Here is a 26782-nt window from a genome sequence, read left to right as displayed (position 1 = left end):
GCAACGAGCTATGGAAAGAAGAATGATAGGTGTAACGTTAAGGGACGCGCACACATGTAAGGTTCCAATAAGTTCTAGTAGGAGCAGTGAACGCATGTAAATGTTCGTATCGCACACGAACACATGCACTAAACGGCAGCTAATTTGACTAACCGACCTAAGCTAACAAACTAGTTCACTTTCGGTCGCTGGGTCCTCTGTCTGCCTTCATTCCCTGCCTCCTCTCCAAGGTACGAGCAATCGATAGATCAAGTGAGATCATCGTACCTAGCATAGAGGGAAGCGTCTGTTGTGCCCCTCCAATAGCAAAATACCGGACACCGAGTACTGAGCTCACGTATTTCGCTAAGAGTGGAGATGTGTGACAGTCGGCCGGTGACAGGCTATTCAAGACGAGTGGATGAAGCCGACCGTGGTGTTGCGATTATATAATTCCGGTTTACTGCCAGATCGCAAGCCCACTTTTAGCCGCGTCATTGTTGCAGTACATTATAACACCAGAATAACTGTTAGTGGTAGAAATAATTTATTTTCTTTTACCTTATCGATGGGTGATTTCGCTACCAGAGACCATAACGAATCGAATACCCTGTAGACACGAATCACACCGTCATACAGCTTTCAATGTTTAATCTATTCCATCTAATATATCGCAAGTTCACAGATGTCACGTCTGCCCTATAGAGCAATATCGGCTGTTCAGCGAGACCAGAAGGAACCCATACAGGCAGATTTTTTTTTTAATATTCTTTCTTAACCCTCAAGATCCAGGGGCAATTATTACGAAGATATGCAGTACCGTGGAAATAGCCACAAATAAAGAACAGTGACAACGTTAGGCAATGCCTCGCGAAAATGTTTGTTATCCACAATGGCGGCAATGTCGACGAAAGTGCCCGCAACACTGACTGTTCCGTTCCCGGCACCGACGTGTTGCACCAGAAGGCAAAATCATTGTCGCCTCGCGTCTTTGTGTGAGCGCAGGCATAAATGTTTGCCTTTACTTCGGCCACCGCGCTCTCGGATAGTTCGCATCTGCTGACGCACAAAGGGCTGCAGACAGCGGGTCAGCAAAAAAGAAGCCAAAGACGCTGTTTCAAGCAGGAAACGTCTTTCCTTACGCCGTCTCAGAAGGCTCGCTCGGAATTTCTTCTGACCTCCGTCTCTTCCTGCTTTCCTGCTTTCATACTTTCGCTGGGCGTACAACGACGGCTGCTATTACTCTCTCAGATTGGTGGCGTACGGAACCGATTTTTGAGACTCTCACGTCGCGTCCGTTCCTCACCAAGCGACAGCACGCGTAGCTCAGAAACTGTGGGTCGTGCGCTGGGTTCAACACAGAATGCACCGTGGAGCCCCAGCGTCGTGTGGATTAGAAGACGAGCAAACTAAGCAAATAAATCGGGACAAGAAAACGAAGAAAGGACGTCGTGTTCCTCATTGTGCTCGGTCGCCTTTGCTTCACTGCTAAATTTGCCATTCGAAGGTGATTTTTGTGCGAATCTTAGGCCGCGATAACGGAACGATTCTATTCCGGCACAATTTCTTGTCGCGTCTCGTCAGAGATCCGAGCGCTGTTCGTGCCATAATATCCCGGGTATCAGCTGGCCGTGAACGTTGGATGGTGAGAAAGAAATGGAATCGAGCGAAAGAAACCCTCGTATTATATTGACCATATAGTCTCCCCACTGACGTTACCATAACGGGCTGTTTATTCTAATCGGCGTACTTGTATTGACTATCAACCTGTGCCTGTAATGCAGCGCACTCCCATTTGACCTGCGTGCCTATCGCTAGCCACATGGCAATAAGTAAAGCGACAATGGCTGTCCTCGCAAAATAATCATGCCTTGTGTGAGCAAGGTGAGACTTAGCGCGCCAGATGCGTTTATCTTCTAGAGCACCGACCCTCCTGGGTGTTTGTGTCGCTACGGCACTTTGCCAATGAGCCACGAGGTAGCTGGATCGATTCCCCGCCTCGGGCGACTGCATTACGACCGCGTAGATACGCAAGAACGTTCGTGTATACTCAGATTTAGGTGCACGTTAAAAAAATTATGTGGTCGAAATTATGCGAGAACTACACTACAGCTTTCTTCGTAGACTGTGTTTGACATGGTGAACGGTTCACTGCCAAGAAGCGAAATTAAAAAATCAGGAACGATATTTATTTTCAGCCGTTTTGTTAGACTCTGGCTGCGCTGAGCACGGGCTCTCTCGTGGAAGGAGGCGCTCCTTCTTGTTTGATCCGAGACAGTGCCGAGCTTAATTCAACACACTCCCGGTCGCCAAGTCACTCGTTCGACTCGAGCGGATAACATTTTTATGTTGGTCTGGTGGTGACAACTTGCTGTCGTTGAACCTTGCACGAACGGACATGGCCGTCAGCACCTTTGTAGACCTCAAGAACCCTCGCCAGTTTCCACATTTGTCGAGGTAATTTCTCGGAGGGGACCATGGCGATGCCCTCTGTATTCACTTAATTGGTGGGACTCCTTCGAGGAAAGTGTGCTGATCGAAGTTGCAGCAGATATTCTTTCGTCCACCTCTTCCAGAAGCTTCCTTGCGCGTCGAGTTCGCTGACACGTCGATGCTGCCCTGTGGTAGCGTCGTTAGATTTAGCACAGTCATCAGCTCTTCAAAGTTAAGTCCAGCTTTGCCGAGACCCTTTCTCAGTGGGTGCTTGATTGTCCTGACTAGACGCTCCCACCAGCAGCCCCACCATGGAGCGCTGGGAAGAATAAACTTCCAGCTCATACTCTTGTGGCTCATGTATATCGTTACGTCCTCTTGGAAAAGTAACTTGAAGAGATTCTCTGTCTTTTTGACGTATTCCTAAATGTTCTTGCGTTGTCTGAATAAATGACGTGAGGTAGGCCTCTTCGCGCTACAAAGCATCGTAAAGACATAAGGAAGGTTTCTGAGGCCATGCTGGAAACCAATTCCATATGCACTGTTCGTGATGTGGAACATGCGAAGAGCGCTATGTAACATTTTGTCTCTAAGGCTAGATTCACAACAAGTAGCGGTCCTGCGAAGTCGACTCCAGTGACTTCGAAAGGGTTCGTCGGCGTTAAACAATGACGTCTTGTAGGAGAAGGTGAATCCTGGTACAGGTGTTCCTGGCACAGGTTCTGGTAGAGGTTCTCACTCTTTCCAAGGCAATCATCTAATGAGAAGTACCCTTTGACGTGCGAAAAAGCGTGAAAAACGATTCTGACTTTTGTGGTTAATGCGTGCTCTCGGATCATTTTGCTGTGCGGCATACGTATAATAAACCTTTGCCGGATCCAGGAGTGACCCTTCAACAATATCCGCATGTTCAGCTCGCAGTTACTCCCGTATGGTGTTGTCATACGTCTTTAAAAGTCCTTGCTTGCTCGACATTCAGGAGAGAAATCTCTGAAGTCTTGTTATTGCGACTTGCTTATTGTCCGAGAGCTCGACGTCTTCCTTCCATGGCAACCTGATGTCGTATCTTCCGTCCCGAAGACTGATGTTTTCGTCGAGTTGCTTCAGTACTGAACTTAGCTTGCCCTCACTGTCAACTGCGTCTGATATTCCTACGCTCTCGCGTTCCCAAAATGAGGGGAGAAATTTTTCGCTCTCTTGTACACTCGTCTTCCATACGCGGACCATGGTTCATGAAGTTGTTATATACCCGATTTCATACAACTGATATTGCCTTGAAACATCCTCCCTAGCTTAATGTTCATGGCAAAAAAATTAAGTCATGGGGTTTTACGTGCCAAAACCACTATCTGATTATAAAAGACGCCGTAGTCATGGACTCGGGATAGTTTGGACCAACTGGGGTTCTTTAACGTGCAGGTAAATCTAAGTACACCGGTGTTTTCGCATTTCGCACCCATCGAGACTTCATAGCAAAGTCTCATTTCTATAGCATCGAGTGACATTTCCCGTCAGCACAGTCTTTTTGGTTGGAACAAATGAGAACGCTTATGCCTGCTTCCCAGACAACAGATTCGTGCAGTCGTTGATCAGCGATGTCCTTTCCAAACTTCTGGATTTCCCCGACGAACGGTGAGCTAGTGGTACTTGTCGCGATATCTTGGCAAATGCGTGGAATTTCTATCGCTTGTAAGGCTTCAATCGTCACTTACAGCGCATACATAGACGAGGGACAAAAAGGTCGACGAAGACAAACGCTGACTTCCAACTGATTTTTATTTTGAGAAACAGACATATATATACTGAGACACCAAGACAAAAGCGCCACCTACAAAGCGTCAACCCGACATGAGTATGCACTCAAAATTCATGATCTATGATGAATGAGAGCACATGTGCGACCTCAGAAAAACCAGTTCTTCAAAGAGCGCCTCGAGGAACAAAGCTTACGAAGGCAGAGTCAGCCGTCACAGAATCGGTATGCTTTGTGCAAGAAAGACTATTATTAATGCACAAATCAAGGTATTCATTGTAGGTAACTTCCAAAAGACAAGTACTGCGAGCACTATAGCTGTCAAGAAGGCGTTATTTGTTTAGGTTCTTCTCGTGTAAAACTTTTTGTAATTAATTTCCACCTGCCTTTCTTCATTGTACTTTGTCACTTTAGCAAAATCCTTGTTCAACCTAATTTCATATTGATACAAGTTATTTTTTCGCACAGCACACAATCGTCGGCATAAAGCCTAAATGAACAGAAATATCATTATCCGTATCTTAATAAATATCAAGAACAAAATCAGGCAAGGCACAGATCCTTGGGGCACGCCAGAGTCAACACAAGGTTTTCCCGAACTGGGCCTCATTCAATGGAACAAATTTATACCCTTTCGAAAGATATCCTCTCATCCAACCTTATAACTGATCGTTCCTTATTATGCAAATTAATTAATAGAAAATCTTGCTGTGGTAAACCTTGAAACGCCTTCCTCAAATACATAAAGATAGCGCCGGTTTGTTTTAATTCATTTACTCCAGTAGAGAGGCTATGAATCATTTCGACTAATTGTGTCATAGCTGAATAGCCTCACCGGAACCCATGCTGCCTGCCTGTTAAAACGCTGCGCTCTTCAAGAAATCCAACTATATGCGCATGTAATATACGTTCTAGAATTTTGCAGGGCTTAGACGTTAATTAGATCGGCGGTTTGAATGGTACGTTTTGCCTCCTGCCTTAAGCAAAGGTCCGGCTCTGTCATTTCTTAAGTCATCGGTAACGCACCTTGATCGAGGCAACGAGTGAACAACACATAAAAATACTTTGAACACCACTCAGTATAGCATTTCAAAAAGGCATCTGGGATATCGTCTGGTCCCGGCGACTTCTTAACGTATGAAGGTTCAGCAATAAGTTAAAGACACCCTCTTCAGAAATTATACAATATGAGTGAGTGAGTAAAGACTTTATTTGAAAACAAGGTATTGACAGATGACCTTGTTGTTAGGCAGCCACGAGCCCCTGGGCCCGGGCGGCTTCTTCAGCTCTCTCGGTGACCTTGGCCTGCAGGTCAGGGTCGGAGCTGAGCAACACGGCCTCCCACTGCTCAGTACTACTTATTTCGCGCTTTGTGTGATTTTCGGCTGGGCACGACCACATAATATGGAATAGATCCGCTTTTTGCTTACAATGCTTACATGTATTAGGGCATTGGTCCGGGTAGTAGTAGTGATAGGCTACGGGGTCGGGGTAGGTGTTCGTCTGAAGTCGTCTCCAACTTCTTGGAGACGACTCCAACTTCTTGTCGCTTGTTAAGCGATTTGTGTGCTGGCGGGTACACTGCCCTGGCTAACCTGTAGTGCTGAGTTATTTCCTGGTAACTGACCATGCGATCCCTCTCTGATCATAGCGTGAGCCGTCCGGGTGCTCGGTTGGCGAGTCCTCGAGCGGCGGTGTGGGCGGCATCGTTTCCGGGTAGGGAGGAGTGTGCTGGTGATACAATATACAATTAGGTATAGAAGGAGCAGAAGTAGCAAAGGGTGGAAGACAACTATCGTACTTTGTGAAAACGCTTTTGAAGTTATCCTTCAAAGCAGAACAAGCAGCGCCGTCACCCCGAACCCAATTGTCATCCGGCAAAAATGTACCGCTACAACTGTTTCTTGGACTAATCAAACTCCAAAACTATACAGGGGATATTTCATTAAATGTAAAAAGTTATTTTACTGTAATAGCTTTGCTGGTCTTTAATGATCTGCGATTTAATAATTACTTTGTTTTGCGCTAAACAAAGTAATTATGGATTCGCACCAACTAGCCCGCCAACGCTTTGTGCTGAACTGCCATTTCAGTTATTCCGTTAGGTTACTTATCTTTAGCGACCAACTGCAAGAAGACTTCTTTTTCAGCCGTTTCAACATCTCTGCGATCACAACGCTTCTCGTGAAATCCATGGATTACGTGTCTGAGTAATATCATAGGCAAAAATTGCAGGATACAATCATGGACATGTGTTTAAAACACAACCCTAACTTATCGATGCTGCAAGAACTATTTTTGACGTTGTCTAAGTGAAATGCGAGAACTTCAATAATACAGCAGATTAATTTTCCCTTTAAAAAAGTTAGGAAAGCACTTCAATTGACCTTGTTGGACCAAAGATTCGCCTTTTAATATCAACAAAACAGCTTCCCGATCTGATATGTCATTCAATATGATTCAATTAAATGATTTTTTCACATTTCAAGTTACAAAATTAAGCCAAAGATAGATGTCACGCCATTTCCAATTCTAGCAGTATCATTAATAATCTGCAGAAGATCGAAGTCAAACAGAATGCATTAGACATCATATTCAATTATTTGCGAGGATCGTGATGAAAAAGTTGTCCAGGTCATTTTCGAGAGGCTGAAGTCACTCTTAAAATTAACTTCTCTTTTGATTTTACATAGCAATTCATATAATTTTGTAGCACCACCGAAGATAAATTGGATGGTCTAATAATAATAATATTTGAGGTTTTACGTGCCAAAACCACTTTCTGATTATGAGGCACGCCGTAGTGGAGGACTCCGAAAATTTTGACCACCTGGGGTTCTTTAACGTGCACCTAAATCTAAGCACACGGGTGTTTTCGCATTTCGCCCCCATCGGCTATTGGATGGTCTGTACCCTACTCCCAAAATATAGCCGATTTTATTAGGGGATACTTTCCAAACCTGCACTTCTGCACCCACAACCTCAAGCATTTCCTGAAGAACTATTGAGCCCGTAAACAAAATGGCGGCTACTCCTTCCTTCCTGTCACGATCCTTCCGGAACGTGTTATAGCTCAACGGTGAGAATTCGCCATCAAACACGACGTCGCTTAACCACGTCTTGATGAGCATAACAATATCTGGATTTTGTATAACGATCACAGCCTCCAACTGTACACCTTTGTTAACTATGCTGTGGCAGTTCCTGCTGAACATGTACGCGTATAGCTCTGGATATTTGCCATAGGAGGTCATTTATCTTTCCTTGGAATCCTATAAAGATGGCCTTTTTCTTCGTCGCAGCCGTGCATAGAGTGACTCCAACGCTCATTTTATCAAACACCAGCTTGACTTTTGCTCTCCTCTGACCTTCCCTGCGATGAGCTACGCTACAAGCTTTTCCGAGTGTCCCGCACTTTCTACCCTGCGCAGCTGGGGAAGAAGACCGTGAAGATGGCCGACCACATCTGCCACCGCTAATTTCTACACCATTAGAGCAAATAAAGTTTTTCCTCCTCCTCCTCTAGGAACAGTCCTCGGTGACTAAAATAGTTGTTCGTTTCGATTCGGAACACGCCTTCTCCCGATTGTTGTCTGCTTCTCCCGATGGTCAATCAACTTTGCGACTACAAGACGCCCATTATCCCTTCTTCTTCGGTTTCTGTTTTTGAGATTATCAACTTTGTTGACTAGCAGCGCATGTACCTCTTGAACTTCACTTACGGTTGCTCTTAGCTAATTAACTTCAGCTTTCTTTTCATTCATAAGCGTCGTCTGGGCCTCTACGCCACCCTTTCCCTCAGGCAGACAAGCCATGTCCGTTTCCCGTTTTCCTATGCTGTAATATAAACGTACTGATTGAGGCAGTCATTTCGCTTTGCCCGGTAAGCACCCTGAGCAAGAGCTCTTGATCTGTCGGGCCTGGGTTCGATTCAATATCGTCACGTACGAGAAAACTAACTTTAAGGGAACAAATTCTCAAAAAGACATCTTCAGCATCAAGTGGATAAGGAAGCACCAACAGAAAACTATTATCCCTACGATAGCAAGGTGCCGGTATGTAAGCACAAACCTGCACAGCGAAGGTGCAAGAATTCGTCAGCATAGTGCATCTTGCACTGCCATGTTTCCCCCTCTACAAAACAGGTGGGATGAAACTTCTTATAGGCATTTCAGTCGACGTCACCTATGTTGGCACAAGTGCTTACGCCACGGTGGCAGGCACGAAGGGCCACTCGGTGACACAGCTGCGATCACGCGCCGATACGTCGGGGCTTCAGCAGTGCACCGGAACAGTAGATTGAGCATTCGACGAGGAACCTTGTAGCACGAGCGGCACACTATGCACGACAGTTAGAACCTGAAAGAGTTCGTCAGCATAGTGCCTCTTGTGCTGCCGCGTTGCCCACTCAAAGATGATCAAAAAGCACAATGAACATTTAAAAATATGTTTCCCAGTCACACACTGGCAGCTTTTGGAGCTGCGAAAAAAATGACAGCATCTTTGTTTGCTTCATCTATCGCAGCCGCTTGCCTTTAATCTTGGTGCTCACAGTTCTGTTTATCTGGAGGTCGCAAAAATGACACTACCGTTTAACGAATGTTTTTAAGCATTGCATCAACACAAAACCAACCAACCGTGAGGATGATGTTGCGTTTAAGCGTCAGTTTTGCTTAAGTGACTTACGTTCATGGAAATTCCACTGTAATATATTGTATCGCAACGAAGACAGAGAAAACACATAAATCACTGAACAATAGAAACGACTGCACGGAGAACCACCGTGTGCACCCTATGTGTGGCAACCACAGAAAGCATCCCAGTGGGGAATAAAGAATATATTTGTTCACCTTGAACGTTCTGTTGGACCAACACGGCCATGACATAGGCACCATTCCCGTGTACAGACGGGTTAATCCAGTAATGTCTGAAGCGTGGCTGTCACCGGATCAGCCGCCGCCTGTGGTTGCTGGTCACAACTTTGTAAAGCGCGAGAGCAGACGCACATTGAGGGTGGCTGGCGTTGCGATTTACCAGAATGACGACGTGATGAATGATGACGACGAAGCGTGCTCTTCTCGCACCCCAGAGGCCCGGGTTCGATTCCCACCCACGCTAAAATGTTCAAACCTATAATTTACTTTATTTTCAGGGACCATCAGATATTATGCGGTTTTACTCTTCTCGCCATAGGCCATATGTGTACAATCTTTCAGTCCGCCGACGGATTCTCACGCAATGGGGCATATAGTGCTTTCGCGGTTAGTAATCTGAGTATCTCCAAGCGACGGCAAACAACATTAGCGTGGTTCCGTCCACCTACGTGGCATATGCATATTCTATAATGTTTCGCTCGAGTTACGCGGGACACCCTATATAACAGTTTTCATTAAAAAAGCGCTCAAGACGAAGACGAAGGAACACATACGACAGACAGGACTGGCGCCAGTCCTGTCGTGTGTGTTCCTTCGTCTTTAGCGCTTTTTTATGAAAACTGTCAAGATGAAACAACTAGGCCAAATAAAGGTATTGCTACCTCATATAAGTGACGCCCGTATTTTTGAATAAACAAGTTTGAAGTTGCGCTATGCGTTTCTCGTCTTCACCTGCGGTGTACTGGAATAGGGCAGTGTGTCGTTCGGCGGCGAAAACGTGCCTCTTTTTGCGATGACGGCCGGTGATGCTGTAGCACGCCGGTCAACTGCAGCGCCACCTGTCGATGCAGCTTAGAGCAATTGCTGGCGAAAGAAAAATAAATGGTGCAACAAAGGGCCTCCGGGCTCAGCAGTTATGGTTGTCGCGGAGGTCATGGATGTACGTGCGGAACTCGCCGATTCCTTGCTTGCTGTGGTTTTTCCTGCCGCGTCCGCGCATTCTTTGTGTGCACGGGAAGCGCTCGGCTTGTCAATGTATTTTCTGTGTGTTTCTGTGCGTTGAGGTAACGATCAGAACAACACCAGGTTGCTTCAGATCGGGCACATAGAGAACATTGGCTGTATTCTTGACCTTCGGCGTCCTTTTTGCAGAGCGAAATATCCAAACGATGGAGGCCATATTCCTCGCAGAGCAGTATTTTTTTTTTCTTCGGTGAAACCTGGCGACCGTTTTTCAGGCTGATGCAATACGAAAAGAATCCCGTGCAACCCACCAGGCACAGTGCTAGTGCACCTACCAGGCTTCTCATCCTCGTGTTTCGAAACACTAAATACATATGCGTGCTTACTGAACAGAACCAGCAGACATGCGTTTCTTTGTCTTCTGCAACCGAAACGCCGAGTAGGCGGATCGGAACAGGAACACTGTTCTGAACAGGAACACTCCATGATATGTGGTTGGAAACGTGCAAGCTTAGACGGCGCTATTGACGTATCTTAAGTGTCTGTTACTTAATTTTTGCGAATTTTAATTTTTAAATTGCGTTTTTAGAGAGTTTTAGTTTATAAATGCAGGAAGTTTTCCCAAGAAGTTTAAATTTCGCGCGCTAGGCATGCCGGTCAATCGCAGCGCCCGTTTGGTGGCGCCATCGCTGAAGCGTCCCCATTTCTGCCGTTGTTTTGCAGCACAGACAACACACTGTCCCATTCCAGTACACCATACTTCCCCGATCGTCTACGTCTTTTAAGTACCTTTACATCATCGTCTAGAAATCTATTCTTCTCCCATTGATAGTGCACGCTTCAGTGCTGTGTACTCGCTTATCTATTTGTGACAACTCTCACTGCTCCTATAGCACTCAACGGCAGTAACTTCTGTGGTAATCCAAGTCGGTTTAGGCATCTGCCCTCTTTGTTATCGCGGCGGTATTTTCTACTGATAATTTTGACCTCAAAGGGGCGTCTTGCGTTTTTATACCTTTCATTTGTGATAATAAGTTCAACGGAACGTGCATCGAATGAAATTCTTCAATTACAACGGCTTTTGCTTTTAGGTTCTTGTAATCGATTGGGAATAACTAGCGGAGGCTGCATAACTACTACAGCAACCGCGGTGGCTTTATAAGACCGCATACGAGCGACTCGTCCAATTAGCTTCGACTTCCACAAGACACCGCGCACATTAGCTTGCACTGATGGCTAATATATATACATATATATATATATATATATATATATATATATATATATATATATATATATATATATATATATATATATATATATATGAATGAATGTAAACAGAGACGTCGCGTTACATTCTCAAATAAAGGAGATGTACATGATGGCTCAATCAGCACTATGTAAAATTTCCGCGTAATTAGCTCACAAGAAAATTAATTTGCGAAATTGTGTTTAGCTGCAAAGCAAACGTGTTGAACGCCTGTTGGCTTCTGTACCGCACGCTATTGTCGGTATTGGTCGCCTTGTCGAGTAAGTTTTGCGCGCTACTTCTCATTGAGTAAAACCAAAAGCCATCTCTGTTTGAAAACAGCAGAACTGTCTTCGTCTGGCACGAGGTGGACGATAGACACAAGTTTACAATAGTGTGGTGGTGGCGGTCTGGGGGAGTCAAGTTACGTAAGGAAGACGACGCCTTTCAACAAGAGATAATTATCCAAGAGCGGCAAAACGGGTGCGGACAAGTGTGTTGGCGCGGTTCGGGGAGCAAGTATGGTGGTGGCGCTGGAGATCACGGAGGATATGACGCGCACAGAAAAAGGGCGCAGAGTTCCTAGCCCCACCCCCCAACCCCCGCCCCCACTCCATGCTAGCCAACCACTTTTGTTGGCTATGAAACGAAAGCTACTAAAGCTACTACGCAAAGTAGTTCGGACGAGTTATTCGCCGGTTTCCGTTAATCCGGTTCCTCGTAGCTGTTTTACTTTGGTGAATGTGGCCACAGATAACTCGTCATCAATTCCTGAAGCCAGCTGATTTTTGTAGACATCTCATTTTTGTAGAGTTCCGCGTTTTTAGGTTCGCCTTATTTAGCCGCTACGTTTAATTGTTTCAAGACGACGTTCGCGGCAATGTTGCTCATGGAAAAGCTTTGTGCTTCTTTTACAACAAAGCTGTTAAGGGGAGTTTCAGAACGGTTTTTGTGCTGCGGCGTGATCGGTTATGTTAGAGAGTTCTAGCTTAGCGGACGCAAGCGGCTTGCGTCCGCAAGAACTTGGGCGACTGCACTGCGCATGCGCAGACCACTACGTCTACTTGCGTCCTTGGGTTGTTGGGGCGCCCGAAAACATCGCTGCCCCTAACGGTCCCGTTACCCACGTGACTCTCGCGGCGTTCGAGAACTTACGAGAGGCGAAACCAACCGAGACAAGCCGCCCATTCCGCCACACAGACGGAGAACATGGCTGCGCCGGCGAGGATGTGTGCACGTGTGCATTTCACGGCCGACGTGGTAAAGGAGCTTGTCGCATAGCACATCGGCACGCCGTCGCCGCAACGGTGGCATGCGAAAATTTGCAGGAGACTCTAAATAAACAAACAAAACACAGACCACATCGAATTATGCTGCACGAAACGCCTAACTACAGTTTACCAAACGTATGTTTGGATTTCTTCGGCTCGGCCTCAGTCGTAACGCACGCGCGTAGATAATCTTATAAATATTTCGCCTAGTGTCGGCAGACATCGTTTTAATATATATTAACTGCTTTTAATAAAAGTAGTTTATGTACTTTACTTCATGTGCTTGATTTCATATTCTAAAAAATGATAACGCAGCCACGATCAGACGCTGATGGCGCTGCGAGCGCATGCGAACCTCAGTGCGGCTTGCGTTTGGGGCCGCTAACCTATAACGTGTTTCTGCTTGCGTACCCAAACGCACACGCACCCAAGCGCTAGGGGCCCCAACGCCTTGCGTCCCCTAAACTGAAACTCTCTACTGAATGTAAGCCCGAGAACAACGAAACAACACAGCCTGTGTCGGAGCCCTGACGTGGCCCTATGGCGCCGGCACAGCCGCCGCCCTCAGCTCTCTCGCTCGGCTAGATCCCTCGTCTCCGTAGGCGGAGAGGGTTGTGAGTTCCAAATATGTTCACCTGGTTACTGCGTACACATTTCACAGACTTATTTCGTGCGGTTAGACTGCCATTTGCTGCTCAAGTTGGCCGTCTCTTTCTCAGGAGAGCTGACAGACGGGACACAGCAGGCCTCGCGAACACCCATTGGGAGAAGTGGGCGTCATTGCGCCTTTGACGAATGCCTAAGACTCGCGACCGACTCGCGTGTCCGAAAACACGAAAAGGAAGGCTAAACGAGAAAGTAAATGTGAGCAGGTGAACCGGCGAATGTTACGCATCGTTTGACTCCAGCGCGACCTAATCTCTCGAAGCGACCGCTGTATGCGCGTCGTAATTTTTCCACGGTCTTCTGCTACATTGCTCTGCCCCCACATGCTCGGAGTGGCATCTGCGAAAGCTTACTCGTTCCTCGTTGTTATTAGTAACGCGAGCTTGTTAGATTGGTTGAAGTTTGAGGTTTTACGTGACGAAACCACTATCTGATTGCGAGGCACGGCGTATAGTGGGGCATTGCTCATTGAAAAGTTTGGTTACCTGGAGTTCTTCGCCGTGTACCCAATGCACGGTACGCGATTGTTCCTGGATTCCGCCACCCATCGAAATGCGACCACCGCGGCCGGGATCGAACTAGCGACCTCGAGCTCCATACAGAAACGCCATGGCCACTGAGCTACCACGGCGAGTGAGGCGTGGCTGTGTATAACTATTGAAGAAGAGAAGAGAAAATTCGACACTTCCTGGTGCCAGTTCTTGCTTTATGACGTCCGACGAGGCCCTCTTGGATCAGCATTAAACCGACTTGACTCAAGAAAATTTTCCACCCATAACCATAGTATTGAAGCGAAACCAGTCTCCGGCAAGGGTTGAGGGAGGAGGGGGGCTATTTTTTATAGTGGACATGTCTATTTCGTCTGCTTCTGAAGTTCTGATTGGCTAGGCTGAGACACGTGCGAGAAGGAGACCGGCGCCCCTTGCAAATAAGCGTTTCAGCAGCAGATAAAATGGACACGCGCACTAGGTGGACACTTATAAACTAACCGTGCCTCCCCCTCTCTCTATAGTCCAGGAAAGCACTGAGAGGTCACTTTTGTGTGAGCCACGTTGTATGTTCACGTCAATTTTAGCTGTGATCCTCTGTACATTATTAAATGCTTATGTTCCTAGTGCAATTCATTTTCTCTAAAAGTTCATGAAACAGTTATACGTGCAAAAAGTGCGCGCACACTGTTGCTCTTGCGTAAAGGGCCAGCCAACCCGTCAAGCCGCTGGTCTGAGTAGCCCTTTCTGGCTACTCCTTCCTTGTAAGATACCTTTTGTTCAAGGATAACGCATTCAAATCTAGTCGAACAGAGAATGACGAAGACGGGACTGGCGCTCACCAAAACTTGTATACGCAAAGCATAATATATATCTACAGGTTACAGGCGAACCAGGCAGAAAGAAGTCAAAGAAAGAGAAAAAAAACACACAACACCAAGTCCTGAAGCTAGTGCTATCAAAGAATGTGCTTCGCCTGTCACCTGCATACGCGTATATATACGCATATATATACCCACGTTTCCATTAAACAGGTTTTACTGAGCGCTTTTCCTTCTTACGTCTGTCGTTTCGCTGCAATAACACGTCGTGCAAGTCCTCTGCCCTAGTTCAGGGTAGTAAACCGGAGGGGCGCCTCGCGGAGCTTACTGCCGTTCATTTTACTCCGTCCGTCCGCGGCAGCCGCAATTATGAATGAGTCCCAGCGAACGCTTTCGCGTCGTGCGAGCCGCCTTTTCCCCCTCCTCCTCAAAGCGCGAGTGAGACGCCGGCGCGCGCCGCCGCGTCGAAGTCCCCCCCGACGCACGCCGCTCGAACGCGCGTGCCCGACATGACCGCGTCGGGGTGGGCGCTGCTGCGTCCCGGCGCTAGGCTGTTGGCCGGCCGCCCGCGCTGTCTCGCCTCGAGTCGCTGCTTCGCTCGGTGAGCACGTTCTCCACCTCCTCCTCGTCTTCCCCCTCCTCTCCCGACGCCTAGGAGCACCCGCCTTTCTCCTTCGGAATCCATTCCTGTTTCCTTTATCGTCGTTGCAAATAGAAACATGCGCTCAAGCGGGAGATGTTGCGCTCTTGCAGGGATAAGCCAGTTCACCCGATCGACCTTCGGGGAATCGCTCGTTGTCCTCGTGCACATTTCGGATCGACGTACGTCCCTCAAATGGCAGGTTGCGTACGAAACTAGTTTGCTACTTATTTTTAGTAATTGGTTTACTTCGGTAAGTAAAGAAATAGAGAAAACGGTAGGAAACTACCGCTGACCGCCCGGCCATTGGTGCTGCCGCAACCTGCTGACGCGTGAACGGCGATCAATTAACGGAAGTATAGAGGTACCTGAGTAAAGAGGCAGGGATGGAGGAGAGCATATAATATAGAGCAAAGAATGGAATTATTTACGTATATAAAGGAGAACGACTCGGTAAACGTGTATCCGTGCTGGGCTTGCGCAGTGACTTCCTCGAGAGAGTTTGTCCATTAACTGCTCTCACGACTGCTCATTTGCAAGCATCTGTAGCACAAACTATGTGGACAAAATAATGTCTGGCTCGGCTGAAGTTTCTAGGCTCCCAACGAAACCGTCTTTTGGTATGACAAGCTAAGCCTCTAGGACCTAAGAAGGTAAGCATCAATGTTAACGTACTTGTCACATGAGTGTCGCATCAATCTAGGCAGAGGTTCACAGCAAGCACACCTCACAATGAATGGATCGAGCCTGGGCAAACTGCAAGGTCAGGCTGTGTGTTCCAGCAGGCCACTAATTCTAAGGCGAGTCATAAGGTCCTGCTGAAAGTTGCTAAAGTTGAACTTTAGGCGAGTTGGTATGGCATACTCGCTAGTGGAAAGCGCATTGAATCACCTAATGCAAAAGAACACAGAGAGCGAGAAAGCGCTCAGTGTGCGTATTTTCGTTTTCTTTTCTGTTACGTGAATCAACGCGCATTCTAGTAGCAAATCTGTGGAACGCCACAAGATGAGGCAATATTATGAAACTCCGCGTCATCTTGCGAGTTTCACATATCTTCTTAATGCGAATAGTCTTGCTGGCATTGTAAGACGAGTTTTCTTATGTCAAACCGTTTTAGCAAAGCAACCACAACTGACGGGAGGGCCAGCGTTCTGCAAAACTACGCGCTGACAACTTTTTGAAAAAGCCCTCAAACTGGAAACGCTTCTCTCGATCAGCTCAAATAACAGTAATTTCAGCATACGTTATGTCTGCTGAAATTTACGTAGAAAAAAGTTAGTGACGTTTCACTTCGTGAGCGCGGGTGACGCGCAAGCGTATGGGTGCTACAACGCATACGAAGCTATCGGCCCTCGGTGCTCCTTGACGCCTACACTGTGCACATCATAGATCGCATTCAAGACAGGGCTCACGCGGCCGCGCAATACACAGCAGCCGCCGGAGTACAACACCCCCTTGTAGACATTCGCTTACTAAGTAAATTAACAAACACAGCGTAGGCGCGCACAGGCAACCATGAACACATCACACTCGATGACCGGGGCCGCTCGCTGTCAAAACGCTGACGTGAGGAATCGCCAATAGTAGCGAGTGAAGTGACCTTCATGCCGTCTATCGCTTCAACGCAAACTGAACGGCGAGAACAGAGCACACGCAGTGCTACGAACCATCGACCCACGTAGACTGTGGCCGCAAATGTTATCGCATTCAAGATAAAGCCCGCTCGACCGCGCGCGGCCGAGGTACAACGCCCCCCTCCCCCGGTGCCGTGCGCGCGACGGAAGCCGGCACGCTTCCTCCCCGCTTTCCTCCCTTGCGCACGCGAAATTAAGCCGCCATCGTTGGCTCACCGTCGCGCGCTTTCACTCGCACACGCAGCGTACGGCGTACAAGGACGATGTTATCAAGACGCGAACCCGGCACGACCGTATCGCAAACAAAACCTGTAGCAACTACCCGAGGTGGACAACCCGGCGCGCATCCGCCTACCTTCTTCCCCCGCGAAGGCCCTTTTTCTGCGCCTTCACTTTGAGTTACTCCGCCTATAAAGAAGTACTGGCACTTGCTTTTTCAGATGCTATCATTTTCTCACCGCGCTCACTAATGTAAAGCAAAATCATGGGTGAATGCTGAACAGCAACTATCTCAGAAAGGTGTGTGCTTGTCGGTCCCTTAGTCCTCTCACTGCTAACCCTCGGCAACTGTCGAATACTCAGAAAGACAACATATAGCTAATCGATATTAGAGCTGTTGGCTGGGCGGCTTCCTAATAGGGGCCCTTCTGCCCGCGAAACACTCACACACTAGTCAAAGCTTTGTTGTCAAACAATCCTTCCCACGCCCTCCAACTTCCGCTCCTGGTGTCTGATTCCCGATTTCCAGATAGCGCTTGCGCATCGATTTTCGGTGGCGTTTTACAAGCCGGCGTCGTTCCCAGACGTCATTTTTCCGTTGCTTATTTTGATCTTCGACGGCCCTGCTCAAGTTGCAAGACTGCTGCAGGTCATTCTCCACTTAGTGAAGATTTGTTCCGAGAGCACAGAGCAGTGGCGCAACTGGGACAGTTTCACTGGAAAGGGGGGAAGGTGTCTCATTTGCTTGTATGTTTAGCTTCGTTCTTGTCGCAGTGACTTAAGAAAATTTCGGTCGGTGTTGTGACACCGAAGCATACCATACCCTCCTGGATACAGGCAGCAGATGCGTAGCAGTCACGGTGTCCCTCTTCGCCGCTCACTGCACATCACGTGACGCGTGTAAACGAGCAGGCAAAAAGCGTGGCGTACGAGGGCGTTGGTTGTTTGCAGGGAGGTGTGTTTGTATTACCCGGCACCACTTCTCTTCGGGAAACGGGAGTGCCTCCTCCGAATCCGACGTGCCATTACAAGGCCACGAGAGTGGGCGAGAAATCGATCCGAGCCGCCATCTTGGCGCGGGCTCTTCGACCGCGACCTGCGAGGCCGAACAGACTTCTCCGGTGCAGACGACGCGCAGGCTGGCGAAGCTGGCAGACGATCGTGTTTTCTCTAGTATAGCTTAACGCTGCACCCTCGTCCGCTCGCGTACACATGTAGGCAACTAGTTTTAAACAAGGAACGTTGCTCGTCGCTCCATAGACGTTTTGATTTCTTTCTTTTTTTGTATGTTGTTGCTCTTGAACGATTAACCCTGTCCGGTGTGTTTGTTTTCAGTTCGCCTTTAGCGCTGTGCCAGAGGCGGTTTGCGCAAGGCGTTGATGGAAAGTGGAAGGATGGGAGCTTCCGGAAAGCCATGCAGGTTCATACCATCTCAAACGCTCTCATTAGCTCGGCTGAGGCGCACGAAAAGTAAAGGTCGCAAGTGATAGAAGCGGCAGGATAGAATAAGATGTTCTCTTTGTCGGATTTTTTTTTTGTTTGTTTGTTTAAGACGACATGGAACGCTTTGCTGGAACGTCCAACAGACGTTAAACGTTCATAGACTGAATTCGCAAAGCAGTTCATGCACAAGAGCGATTGTCATCAACGGGCGTCAAGCAATCGAAATAGCAAGCATAGCGTTAACGATGTCGACTGACCGATTAATAACAGTTTTTTGCTGACGAAATGTTTTCTGAATTTGACACTGCAATTGCCGTGTACACGCGCGCGCAGCGTACACTACTTTGTTAACCCTTCACGGGTCTTCGGCGTGAAATTCACCAAAAAACTTATTCCGGAGCTCAACGCCGCTCACTAAAAATTTGTCTGCTTTGTTGTTAAACCTCCAAAACAGTGCCCTCTGAAATTAACGGTGCTATTGACAACGAAAAATGTAGTACTTCCATTTTTCTCGCGCTTTGATCTTTATGTCCCTAACCACAATGTTGCTAGAAGTGCACGAACAAAAAAAAGAATGGCCTCGCGTCGCTTGCACATTTTTCTGTGGGGCTGTCCGCTCAACCGAGGTGAAGTCTTTGTTTTGCAGTGCACCACAGTGCAGTGCAGTTTCTCCTGCCCTTCCTCCGCTCTTGCACTGTCCGCTCGGTCTTGCAACTCCCACGGCCTTTCCCTCTCCACTCGAGCTTCTCGCGTTCCGGCGCCTCTCCTCCTCCTATTTCGCCTCCGAAGTGCCCCTCACTGCCACGCGCTAAACCCGAGCCGCGCCGCCCTGGGTCCAAGCTCCGGTGACGGCTCGGAGAGAGAGAGAGAGAGAATTGCAGCACGAAGGGGATGATCGAGGGCGAGAGAGCGTGCCTTCCCGTGATCCTCCGAGGCGCTTACCTTCCCCCTCGGACGACTCCTTCGCTCTCCTCTCCCCCAGGACCGCGACAATACCGCGGCTTTCACAGTCACTGTGTTCGCATCGCTCGAGCAAAGAACACTCTCACGCAGGAGCCGGTGTCTATCGCTCTACTACCAGAGGTCAGTCGCTCGCACTTCTCAATATTAACTCGCACTCACTACCCTTAACTCTTTCACTTTACTGTCCCTACGCTTCGCTCGCAGAAACGGCGGATGCCTCGGGAATATTATCGATCACCCGTAGTGGGCGACGCGAAGGATGTATTCTTTTCCTCCGGTTTGGAAAGACTACGTGAACCACTCAAGTTCAAGGCGCTACAAGATGAGCTCCTACATTGGCTTGCGCGAAGTGCAATTCGGTGTTGACGCTTAGAGCGATCGCGTGGACCAACCCCGTAATGCGCGCTCAAATCGCGAACGCGAGCAGCGATTTCAAATTCGCGATCGAATGACGCTCCCAGTCAAGGCGAGGTGCAGGGACTTTCCTCGTGAGGAGGATGCGGAGTGACCTTGCGCTCCCGGAGCACCACGGGGCACCCCTGGGAGGGCTGCTGGACGGGACACGACCTTTCGCCAATGTCAGCCATAGGACTCGGAAGGAAAGTACGAAGTAGTCGTTCGTTTCTCGAAAAGTTTATAAAAACGGAAATAACACCGCAATTGTTCCCCTCGTGAACACCTTAAATTCTCGCAGGCGTTAGTAATTTGTGCCAGCGATATTTGCTGATGCATGTTGATGAAGGCGCTCGTGATTGTTTAAGCAATGAAAAATAAGCTGACGAGTACGGCGTTCGCTCACGAAGTTTCGGCGTACGTCTGTTTTGCCGGCGATTGACGTCATTATGTCTGTTCGCGTCGAAATGATTCGCGTTAATTGCCTCTTAACACCGAGCCTTTCGCGATCACTGCCGCCCTACTGACTCTTCCTGTTTAGAGTGTCGAGAGTGAATACGCCGTTTTCTTTTTCTTTCTTTTTTTCGTCGATTTATTTTTTTCTGTCACCGTCCAAAATCTGGTCGGACAAACGCCGCTGAACAACCATTCCTTAGCTGCAACGTCCGTAACCCGTTACTTCACCTTGCTCAACCTTGAAAAATGTCTAATTTTGATGACAATAAATGTACTGTGAGGATATTAGTGGATAAAACACATCAACAACAGAATGTATTGAATATATTATGCGTGTTTAAAGTTATACTCCTAGTTAGACTCCTAGCTAGTAATCTAGCAGACGCTACTAAAATGGTATGTGCCTTCTTTCAAATAAATTATCTATCTCCAAAATGTTCACAGTTCGTGAAGTCCAGGACCTGTGACATTGAGACAGCGGTTGCATCTTTTTTTTTAATAGGTGTTCTTCACGCAGAGGTCATATTAAACCATTGATCACGCTTTTTTCTATTTTCTTAGTGCATACCACGCTCCAGGAATAGCTGTCTTGTCAGTGATAACCCCCACAATGTATCCTGTTTACATTTTCTTTATTTTGGAAAGACTTAGATACATGTTTCCCTTATGTTTAATTTATTTTTTCGTGACGCGTTTCATTCATCAAAGCATAAACATCAGGCGTAGATATCCCATACCATTCATTCAACGCCAGTTCTAAATAAAGTGACGTAATATAGCCGCTTCGACCTATTCACAAAAAGCACTTTAGTCGATTCAAACTCGTACGAGATTACGACTATACCCGATATCGATTATTCGTCTCTACAACAGTGGCAACCTTTTTTTTAGTCATAACACTACTGAATAAAATTATTCAGCCAATTTTTTTTTCTCTAAGCTTGAACCTTACCTTTTTTTTATTCTATGGCTTCGACGACGGCCTCGGTGAGACGCCGAATAGTGATCCTACTTTAGCTGTATTTAAAATTATCGAGTTGGAGAACCAAATACGTTTAAGCTCCCTTTTCATCAAAGTGGATTTAGTCATTCATATGAACGCATGCCGCCTGAACAGCCTTGTTTTGTTTTTTTTCTTGCCATTCTGACCACATTACAGTGCCGCTGGAACCACTTTACAAGGTTTTCCCCGTTATGGAGGACCTTTATTAGGTCTTCGAATTAAACAGCGATCGCGGAAGGGCTTCCTGCCCAGCGGCGCTTCCTTCTCCCTTTCCGTCCTGAGTCGCCATCCTTACGGAAGAAGCTAACGCAATTAGTGGCACCGACATGGGGATTCCGGCGGACTTTTCTGTCAATTTGGTTTGGCTTGCGGGGCCGCTTGATCGAGTAAGGCCCGTATTAGTTCTGCTGAACCAGTTGTTCGTTTAATAGAAATCCCAATTTGCGAAAGAAACCTGAGAATACATAAATGAATCTCATTTGTCTAGTCACTGACGGGACAGAAGGGTTAAACGAATGGGAATGCAATCTGTTCAAAGCGTTTCCTTAAAAGAAGTTGCGAAGCTGCGCACTGGAACATTGCCTGTCGGCGTCGCGAACTTAAGTGCGACGTGCTTCGTTTGGGATTTCGCCCGAGCTGCCTTTGGCGCAGATGTAGTACGCCATGGATTTATATCTCAGACACCTAATGTAGTTAAGTGAGAAATCGATGGTTTGTATCTTAACGGCCATCAGGTCCAGTAACATAAACACAAAGGCAGGCGTCATTCAAGTGAGGCCTCTTATTCACTGCGACAGCAGTTCAGTGCTCGAAATTGGGTCTGCCTTGTCCGTCCGTTCATTCCGTTAGCGCTGAAGTCGAACGTTGTCGCCGTTATCGACAGATAACGACGATTTTCGTCGAACGACCCCAGTTTCCCCATTGCCGCAGGGTGAGGAGAAATAGAGGCCCGATCTACAACCGTCACCAGTGGGATTCGAACCCACGGAGCAGTGTGAATTTCGAAGTCGCGTGCTCTGACTAGCAACGACAGCGCTGGGAAATTACCGCAACGTCTTGCGCTCCACACATACTGTGAGGCTGGTGCAGCCTCTACCCGTATTTTTGAAAGCCACAAAAAGTAACACTGTATTGGATGAGCATGGGCATTGCGAGCATCGCATAGAAATTGTTCTTGACAAGACGGTGAGTTCTTCCTTATAATGGTCCCGAAAAAAGCGTACGCGGCTCGAAAAAGGCGTACTTGACAATGCTGATCATCGTCATCTTCAAACGTGTCACGTACCCACATTAGATGATATGCCGTGATTCAGGCAGTTGCTTCAAAACACCGATCTCTACTTTAAGGGTAGTGGAGATCAGCAGTGGAAAACGCGGAAAGCACGGACGGTGTGGATGCAAACAATGACGTCGCAGCGATCACACCACATGGTTTACACTTTAGCTCAGAGGTTTCACAGTCACCAAGTACCCGATGAAGCAGTACTGCAAATGTATAGCGAAAAAAAAATTCACTCAAGTCTCGTCAGTGGCACTGCGTCATTTTGCTCGTGACATGAGTTGTAGTAGAAGTTTTGGCCTCAGTGCTGCTTAGTCTCCAGACAGAGCCTTCATAAAAAAACTATTCAAGTCTGAAGGGCAAGAAGCCTTCAACACAGCAACTACATCCCCGCGGGCTAGAGCATTAATTACACAAACACTGCATTTTTTATAAAGAGCTGGTGAGCCAACATTTTACTTAGAGGTTATATCAACTAATTCACTGCTCATACATCGGGCAGACAGGTGTTTCGGCGTTGTCCTACCGAATGATAAAAACAAACGTTGCTGCGTTCACAAATTAACGCAACTTGATTGGCTAAAAAGGGGCAGCACAATTAAAAATAAGTAAAAAGAAATGAAATAATGCGAGGCAATATAAGAGCTGCCCCATTTCATAGCGCAGTTGCGCGAGAGAACGTGGGCGCGCGCCATTTTCCTTTACGCCGAAGACGCAGGAATGAAAATGGGCGAATGTAGGGCATTTCGTCAACCGTTTCACGAAAGCCTCGCTTCCCGTAGATTTAAGGAAATGTGTTCGTTAGATCTGCACAATTTTTGTTTTCCTGGTCTCTCTGGTGACTCGCTCGGACCTTCTCTGTGTATTGCTCTTAGCTTTAGTTTTTTTTTAATGCTAATTGCTGAAACATCGAATTTCCTTCTTGTCTTGCTATACAGCTTTCCTACACCTAACAGCAACTGTATTAGCTGTCCGATGCACGCGTGCATAACCGTGAGATCAATTAAAGGTATAATGCTTACGGTCTAACCGAAATTGGGCAAAAATGTGTGTTCACTGAAACGACGTCTACCATTATGAGCGCTCTAAGTGATCGCTGCGAGAGGCCTTCATGTTATGATGATGATAATGGTTGAGCACTCGTCGCTGCATTGCTTTAGCGTACTGCTACAAATCACAGACTTGCTAGCATAAGTGGTCATTAAATACGCCACCAGGCAGCATTATCGGGCTTGCCTTCACTGCGGAGATTATATAAATGTAATGACATCGACGCCCGAGCGGTCGTCTCGGCGCGCACAGCGAAATCCGAAACTATGGCCTCGCTCGTGACGTCATGTTTCCAATCTTTACTGAGCTCTCCAGTTGGCGCTCGACGTGCCCGTCGCTTAATGTGGAGTCGGCTAAATACCGGACTCCGCGTCAATTTGAAGATTAGCTTGAACGAAGCAAGCGTGCTTGTTTTAAAGTGTGCCCGTTTATCGCGACGGCAAACGTTACAGCGGTGCGCCACCAGCGTTACTACGGAAATCACAGCTCCACGCAAGACGCGTCTCGCTCAACAACGCCGTCGCTGCCAGGGCGAGCCTGGCCAAACAAATCGATCGGAGGACGCGAGGCAAACGAGGGCGTCAACAGACGCTTTACAGATTTGCCGACGAGTGCGCGATTCAGGCTGGACGCGATGAGCACACTCCAGCCGAACACGCCGCTACTTTTCAAGGTTTTCACCGCGTCTGCTGTAGACGCTGGCGCATCAATCAGAGCTGAAATTTAACTGCAAAAAAAAGCCTTCATAAACCGAGCCGTGAATAGAGCGTGAAAGAAAGAAAAACAAGCGCTATACGGGAGAGAGCAAATGCATGTAAAATCGACACTGCACACAATGCCTCTGTTAAAGAAAGCGCAGATTTCAACAGTCTTCCTTTCCGAATGAAACCCGAGGACTGCAGCAGCTACTGCAATCGTGCTGAAATGAATGCTCAGGACACCAGGGTGTCTACCAAGTTGACATTTCCAAATTCCCTGAGTTTTCCAGGTTTTCCCTGAGCACCTTTGCGAAATTCCCTGAATGAGCCAGAACTTTGTTTTATGTCAAGACAGGCTGACACCACGTTGCCCGATGCTGTCACTCTCTAGTAAGCATGCTGAAACAAAAAAAGGCTTAATCCAGTTTGAATAGTAAGGAGCAATATCTATTTTATTTAAAATGAAAACAGAAGGAAGGTGTTAGTAAAATGCACAGAGAAAGAAATGGTAAAGCCCATTCGAAATTGAGTCGAACATTTTCAAATACGAATGAAAAGGAGATGCATACATAAGTAAATATTTTTTTAATATCAGCTATTTCCATCAACTGATAGCAAGCTCATCTGTATGAGGTCCTGAACTTTGTCACAACTAAGGTTCTCTCTCAGCAGCTGGGAAGTCAACCTCAACTGTCCTGACATACTCTCAGCCCGTACACAACATCTCATTGTTGGGTTTCACTGCTTAAACAATTTATTTTGGTTTGGATGAGGGACATCTGTGTCTCAGCGTCAGCCAACACTTAGTTTTTTTAGCTCAAGCTCCTTCAAAAAGGCGCCGGCAATTCCTTTCCCGTTAATTCCTCAGTGCGTCGGTCCTGTCCTTTCTGTTCTCATCCTCCTTCTACCACGCTTTCACCACATGGATCATCTGAAGCATCCTCTTGGTCAGTTGTACAGTCAATATTTGATTTTTCGGATTTCCGAGGGGCCGCAAAAAAAAACGAAAAAAAAACCCCGGCAGTCTGAAAAAAAATAATGCATGTCTTTAACTGCCTTTAAGGGCTAAAATTACCACAGGCAAGTCTGAAAAAGCTCTGAAGGCCTGCCAGTACGCTTATTGGGCATATCAGGGCTTGTACTGTCACAGGAGACGGGGTGCGCGCATGTGTAATTAAGGAATACATACTATGTCCCGTGACAATTGCCCCCTTCCCACGCTTGTTATGCTTCACCGCCTAACAATACTGTACTGAGGCGAAGCGAACTTTCGGAGACTGGCATTACGCAACGCGCTGTGCTCTGCGAGTTTCAAAGCCAATCGCGAGGATTACAAAGGCGGAGTCGGTGCCATTGGTGATAGCGGCGAATTCTTTCAATGAAAAACACGGCACCGCACGGAAAGAAGCTTAATAGCGAACATAGAAGCAGCTAGGCCTAACGTTGCCGCGGTGGTGGTTACGGCTGCCAGCGGATCTGCCTGCGAGAGTGCCGGTTCGAGGCGGCGAGATAATCAAAATAGCAGCGGTGGCGGCTTTGATTAATGCCATTTCAGACCTGCAGTCAGGGCAATATACATTGACTATATGGAGTACGTCATGGTGCCGCAAAACCGTGCAAATTATCGGGCATGTCCGAAAAATCGGGCGTCTAGAAAATCGCTCGTTAACTACTCTGGCAATACATCGTGCCGGTGACACGGCGTCAATGACGATTCGTTGCGATTCCTCTGTTACTGGAGCCAGCATTAACACGACTTTCGTTCCCTTTCAATAAAGTTACAGCTAATTTTCCCTGATGGAAGCACAAATTCCCTGAGTTTTCCCTGAGTTTTTCCAGACTGTTCAAATTCCCTGAGAATTCCCGGTTTTCCCGGTTTTCCCGGTTGGTAGACACCCTGGGACACTCCATTGACGACGCTACTATTCCCCAGAGAGCTGCTTCTGCAGTGTGTGGTCTAATTTTACTTCAACAGAACTGAAGCATTTCTTCCAGTTATAGTGCTATCGCTATTACGTGCTCTCGTACACTGTACACAAAACAAAAGCATCAGAATAGTTGCGTGCTGCTGTCCATCGCACACAAGAACTCGACCTCACCTCTTTTGCTTAGTAATCGCGCGAAGTACGAGCAGCTGTCAACTCGTCCTTGTTCCTTTTGAGTAGCTGTAAGAAAGGCAAATGGCAATTTCAGTGCCTTCTTTTTCGTTTGAACATACAGAAGATATCCTTTTATTAACTCGCAGCAGTGATTCTGCCATCGCGACTCGGCATGCAAGATATTGCTTAATCAACTGCAGCGATAAGTCTGTACCGAATAACTATGTGACTTGTCCGTCTAATCAAAGACGTACGTTGAACTCTTGTCGCTCCTGGGCTGGCTTAGTTCTTCTATTTATTTATTTTTACATATCTTAACCCACCCTTCTAGTATTCAGTAGCCATCGTTCGTTGACCAGAGACGATACCGCCTTAAAAATGTGTTCAGAACTCTGTGTCTCGAAAGCT

The 26782-nt window shown here is 47.2% G+C and overlaps 1 protein-coding gene across 2 annotated transcripts in view; it reads left to right on the top strand.

Annotated features, from left to right (window-relative positions):
• LOC135896694 (arginine kinase-like) overlaps positions 1–26782 on the top strand; it is an 85135-nt gene that overhangs the window by 19958 nt on the left and 38395 nt on the right. The window lies entirely within an intron of this gene.

This window comes from Dermacentor albipictus, chromosome 3 (genome assembly GCF_038994185.2).
Source record: "Dermacentor albipictus isolate Rhodes 1998 colony chromosome 3, USDA_Dalb.pri_finalv2, whole genome shotgun sequence".
Taxonomy (NCBI): Eukaryota; Metazoa; Arthropoda; class Arachnida; order Ixodida; family Ixodidae; genus Dermacentor; species Dermacentor albipictus.
The sequence above is the reverse complement of the archived record's forward strand: the minus strand, read 5'-3'. Positions and strand labels throughout refer to the sequence as shown.